The sequence below is a fragment of the Nannospalax galili genome, unplaced genomic scaffold (assembly GCF_000622305.1).
Source record: "Nannospalax galili isolate Female #2095 unplaced genomic scaffold, S.galili_v1.0 scaffold659, whole genome shotgun sequence".
NCBI lineage: Eukaryota > Metazoa > Chordata > Mammalia > Rodentia > Spalacidae > Nannospalax > Nannospalax galili.
This window is the reverse complement of record NW_008343204.1, coordinates 143,623-149,773: the sequence shown is the minus strand read 5'-3', so window position 1 is coordinate 149,773 and position 6,151 is coordinate 143,623. Positions and strand designations below refer to the sequence as shown.

General features: G+C 39.4%; 1 pseudogene; it reads right to left on the bottom strand.

Moving 5' to 3' along the window:
- LOC108491138 overlaps window positions 1-6,151 on the bottom strand; it is a 12,570-nt pseudogene that overhangs the window by 5,657 nt on the left and 762 nt on the right.

The following is a 6,151-nucleotide window of genomic DNA, read 5'->3' as shown; positions in this document are numbered from 1 at the left end:
TAATGAGTGAGATTTGTCCTTCATGAATCTAGTTTTGTTTATATAAAAATTCATAGGCATAAATCTAATAAAGCTAGTAACTATGAATTGAATAAAATAATACATCAGTAAGTTCACTGAGTTATTTTAAATGAGTATTGTGTCTTTAAGAATGATTTCACTTTATCTGCTTAAAATGACTTCTTTTCTTTATTTCTTTACTATACACAATTAAGTGTAATGTAGTATTCAAGAAAACACTATCTACAGAGTTACAGAACAGAAAAATAAAACAAGATCCACATAAATACTATTTACAAGAAACTAACTCTGTATTGAACTAAATATTGAATGCAAAAGAAAAGACTAGAAACAAATATTCCATGCAAATGGAAGGACTGTACTCATCTCAGACATTACAGAACTCAAGTCTAAAGCAATTGGGCATACAAGAAATTGAGAAACAAATGGGAAAATGGTCAACGTAAAAATAATTTATCATGATTGTAAGCATGTGCACTCTCAACATGAAAGCATCTAAATTTAAATGAACAGAGAGAAATAGGAAAGATGAAACATCAATCCAAAAACAAAAAGGTACTTTTAAAAAAGACTAAACTTTCAATAACGATGAATAATTTATATTGAAAATTAATTTTAAAAAGTGCAAGTGTGAAGACCATGTACTAAATGAACCTAATGAAAATATATGGAAAACTTACCTCAAAATTATCAGGATAAGAGTTTTTTTCAATATGTGTAGACAATTCCTCAGTTATAGTGCATCAGCTCTTCAACTACGTAATCACCACCTATCAAGGTATCTGTATTCCAATATTCATCTAAGTAACAACGTAGAGGAAATTGGCAGACATTAAACCAAGTAAAAAAGTCAGACACACCACATACTAAGACAAAAGAAGTCTTAACCAGGTATAAGAGAAATCAAATCACCCAAACTTCTTTTCAATTTCAGTATAATTTTTAAATTAATGGCAAAAAGAGAAATGAGAATATTCAAATTTGCATCTAATTGTGTATATGTGTGTGTGTGTGTGTATTTAAATGGAAGTAGAAATCACAGGTGAAAACAATGTGACCTGATAATTACAGGAGGCATAAGTGCAGTTCTGAAGGGACAGATGATAAAAATAAACATCCAACCTGGCATGGTGGCACTTGTCTTTAATCCCAGCACTTCGGAGACAGAGGCAGGCAGATCTCTGTGAGTTCCAGGCTGGCCTCATCTACATAGTGAGTTCCAGGCCAGCTGAATCTACAAGGAGACCCTATCTCAAAAATATGAAAGAAATAAAACAGAATAAAGACCCATAAATAATTAATATTTTAACTAAATATTCACATTAAGGAATAAAAATCAAAAAACATGAATTAAGTTCCAAATTAGCAGACCTGAGAAATGAAACTTTGAAAGGAAAACAAAGTTGAAAAGATAAGGGGATTTGTTGTTGTTGTTGTTGTTTTAGATGTTTTTACAGCAGTCGGACACTAGAGGGCAGAAGCGCCTTGGCTAAGACTGCAGAGGAAAAATGTGTCACTTTAAATCTTTTGTCTGAGAGCCGCTTTTGGCTGCAGGCACTCGGCAGGGGTTAGCTAATTTGTATTTTCACTGAACTGGCTTTTAGGTGCTGCTGAACGCTTGGGGACAGGGTAGAGGAATCTGCCTGACTCCAAAGCTTAGGTGGAGATCCCTGGAATCTTTGGGGATTTTTCTCTAACAGTGTTCAGATAGAAAAGTTGAGAAGTGACGGTTTCCAAAGTGACGTTCCTGAAATAAAAATTTCAGGGGATCACAGTGGCTTCTAGTCACAAGACATGCCCACAAATTTGAGAGGCTGGCAGCCACCCCTAATGGTTCTTACTTGGCCGATGCGTCACCAGGTTTGATATTAAAGAGATGTCTAGATAGAGGTCTTTTGTCCACACCTGTACAGGCAGTCGGGGTCCTCCTAGGAGGTCAGAGAGATCTTCGGCCAACACCAGAGGGTAGCCCTGGCCAGAAGGCGTCAGTTGTTTCTCTGGTCCTAGCAGTCCCTCGTGAGGATTTCTAGACCGGAAGAGAAAGGAGGAAATTTTAGAAGAGAGGAAGAGATTAGATTACCCTCCTGAGTGGGAGGGATACTCACGGATTCTAGCGTTTCTGTGGGCACCAGCTCCTAGCTGGCACGAGGTTCAGAGGCTAAGCTCCATGTTGTTCAGAGGGCCCCACGTTGGGCGCCAGATATGGGGCATGTGCGCTCTCTCTGGGTGCACTCCCAGAATGGCACTCCCCCTCCACACCTGGCTAGTCGCTGGTGGGTCTGGCCACAGGCATCTCTGGCCACAGCGGCGGGTGCCCTGCAGGCTTTTCCCGGCGGCTCGGGTCCTGTGCCCCTGGAGCTTCTCTGCTGCAGAAGCGTTGTCCTGCCGAATCCTGTCCCTAATCCACCCGTGTACTTTTCCTCAGGATGCGAGGTCCACTGGCCACTGAACCCCACGGGAGAAGTACGGAGACAGCAAAAGCTAGAATGTCCACGAGTCGGTCACGAGGGAGTGCTGCCCCCCGGAGAGATTGGGCCGCCGGTAGTGACACAAGACTCAAGACTGGCTTAGTTTGTGCTACAGCTTTATTCTCGGAGACCCAGCTCTCTGTGTATCTCTGCAGCCCAAATCTCTGACCATTAAGAGAAGACTAAGGCATTTATACCATGGGGGTAGTGGTAAAAGCTTTGGCTGTTAGATGCTTTGTGAGGCATTCTATTTACATATGGAAGTGGGTTTCTGCCAGACTGCTGTCTGCTAGGAAAAATCACAGGAAGGCATGGTACTTTTCAGAGCCAAAGGCCATGTTTATGTTATGGCCTTTGTGGTGGACACTTCAAAAGGAGAGACAGGAAAGATGCCAGGAAAACACCCTGCTTGTGAAAAGAGCCCGCAGCACATGATCCCGAGCTGCATGAGCTGTCCAGTCATGAAGGGGCTTCTACTTTGCATAACAGAGGTCTCCAACATTTTTGAAGCAGGGTCTGCCTGTAGCCCCAGCTGTCCTGGAGCTCACTATGCAGGCCAGGCGGCCTTGGACTCACAGAGATCCACCTGCCTCTGCCTCCCAAGTGCTGGCACTACAGGCATGTGGCACCACGCCCAGCAAACTTTTTTAATTTCATACAACATTTCTTAATCAAATTTAGGCCCTTCCCCCATCCATGCCCCACCTCAACCCCCACCGAACCTCTTGTATCCCACCATACATGTTAAATCCTATAAATTTGGAATGATAAGCAAGTACTTTATTTCTGAAAGACAGTCCCAATTTAATTGATATTGTCATACATCAAATATTGTAAATAGAATGGCAACAAATTTGTATGAGATTTATTTTATGTTTTAGATTTTGGCCTTAAATTCAATGACATAGTCTTTGATCAAAACATACAAAATTATATAAATTAAAATGTGCATTTTAATGTCAGGAGCAGTAACACATATGTCATCCCATGAGACAGGAAACTCACCATAAATTCAGATCAAGGACACTTTGAGCTCCAGTCTGAAACTCCACTAAAATGTAAACATGAGAGAGGAGAAAGAGAGAGAGAGAGAGAGAGAGAGAGAGGAATGGAGGAAGGAAGGAAGGAGGGAGGAGGGAAGCAAAGAAGGAAGGAAGGAAAGGAGGAAGGAAGGAAGGAAGGAAGGAAGGAAGGAAGGAAGGAAGGAAGGAAGGGAAGGAAAGAAAGAAAAATAAGTACAGCTTTATATATTTTGGTCCTAGCTCATCAATTCACCAATATGATTTTTAAACAAGAAAAAGAATAGGACTTAGCATGTATGGCAGAGTGCATAGAGTTCGGTGGGAGAATGGGAGAGGCATGGAAGGGGGAGGGGGTCTGGATATGAGGGGGAAATGTATGAAATTTTAAGAGCTCAATAAAATTTTTTTTAAATAAGAAAGTCTTTTCAAAAAATACAGATATATATCCAAACCCCCAAAAGTACAGACTATCAAAAACATGTTTGTTTCTTATATTAATTTGAAATTTTAACCAGTAAGTAAAATGAGTATTCTCTTTTTGAAATGGTTAATTTAAAAATTGTTTATTGAGCCCGGCATGGTGGTGCACACCTTTAATCTCAGCACTGGGGAAGCAGAGGCAAGCGGATCTCTATGCGTTCAAGGCAAGCCTGGTCTACATAGTGAGTTCCAGGACAGCTGGGGCTACAGGGAGACCCTGTCACAAAAAGACCAAAATAATGTATATTGTACTTAATATCAAGCATCACTTCTCTAGTTTCAAAATGAGTTGTATATTTTTAATGTTTTGAAAAGTTATTTATACATAAATGAAAGTGGAAAAAGTCATAAAACAATGTCTAAGAGATTCAGTTAAAGAAAAATTTCTCAATTATGTAATACTGCTTATATGGTAATAATAACTTTATAAGATATTAAGATTTTGCACATATGAATCTATTATACATATATTTATTAAATGCTCTTACAGTGTTGTTGCTCTAATATTGAAGTCTTCTGACATTTTTTTACAATGAGTTCTGCATGTTTTGCAAATAGTTGATATGAAAAGTTGTTTAAAGCACCCATTTAGTCAGGTGATATAGAAACTCAGTGATCCACACTGCATTGATTTTATATATAAAATAGTAGTAGCCCAGCATAGTACATGATATTTTTGTGTGACAACTGTCATGAAACTACGTCAATCAACAATATTTTTCTCACTGCTTTTTTCTTTAAACTAATGGACACTTCACTGTCTTTATATATTCCCTTTATGAAATTGCTAGTTGTTTCACAGAAAAAAAAACCCAAGATGTATTTTTCTCTGATATTACCTACTTTGAATTGTTTTTAAATTTCTGACGCAGTATTTCAAAAGGCAGTAAGCTATTTCTGGGATATCGTTGTTACCTGAGCTGAAGGTCAAGGAAGCAACAGTGTTCATGGAGTACTCACCCTCAGGCAATGTTCATCTCCCAGAGATGAAGAATTCTCTCTTGTTACTTCTTCCAGGAAAGTGTTTAAAATTGTTCACTCATTTACCTATCTACAAAGTCTTTCAGGAAGTCTTCAGATGAACAAAACACCATTCATACATTTTCAAAGTGGACCAGTCACATTCTCTTTTATCCTCAGGAGTCTTTAGCAAAGGATCTTGGAACACAGTCCTTAGTGGGCAGAGATTACATCTTGTATGAGGCCCAGGGGTAATGTCATTCAGGTGATCATGTCCAGAAAGCTGGTGAAAACAAACCAATTAAACATCCAGAAATGGACACAAGGACTGAAAACTCAAGGATCAGACACATTGTCACCAGTGGGTGTGTAAATGATGACTAGGACAGTGAACCAGTGAGGGGAGCGCTGACAATAATCAACATCTGAAGTTTGTATTTGAGCATCTTTGTAGAACACAGAGAAAACATCCTGTTTGTTTATAGCAATCTCTGTGTGTTTTCAGTACTCTCTCTTTCTCTCTCAAACACACACACACACGCACACACACATACACACACATGCTCACGTTATGTGCAAATGGTAGTCATTTTCTTCATTCTATGAATTTCTCAAAGAATTAATAAAATATTATTAAAATGAAAGAATCTGGACTGGAGAGATGGCTCAGTGGTGAAGAGACTAACTGTTCTTAGAGAAAACCTGGGTTTGATTCTGAGCTTCCACATGGCAACTAACAACTGTCAGTAAGTACAGCTCTGAGGAATTTGACCAATTCTTCTCACCTCTGTGGGCATTTCACCACACAGATGCACAAAAAACATTCAGGCATTATACTTATATACATAAAAAATAAAAATAAAATAAAATTTTCTTTATTCTTGAGAATTTTATTACTATATATCAAGAAATATATTTATTTCCCTGCCTGCCATCTCCCATATATTGCCCTCAACAGATCTCCTTTCCAACTTTCTATCTCTTTAGAAAATAACCCACCAAGTCCAGCTAGCACTGCTAATATATGAACGTGTGCCTGATCTGGGGCCATCCACTGGATCATAGGAACCTACCAGTGACCACACCCTCTAAGGACGATTCTCTTCCCCTAGCCACCTATCAACTGCCAGTAGCTCCTCATTAAGGGGTGGGGCCTGGAGATCACCTACCCCATCTATGCTGGAATTCTGTCCAGGTCCT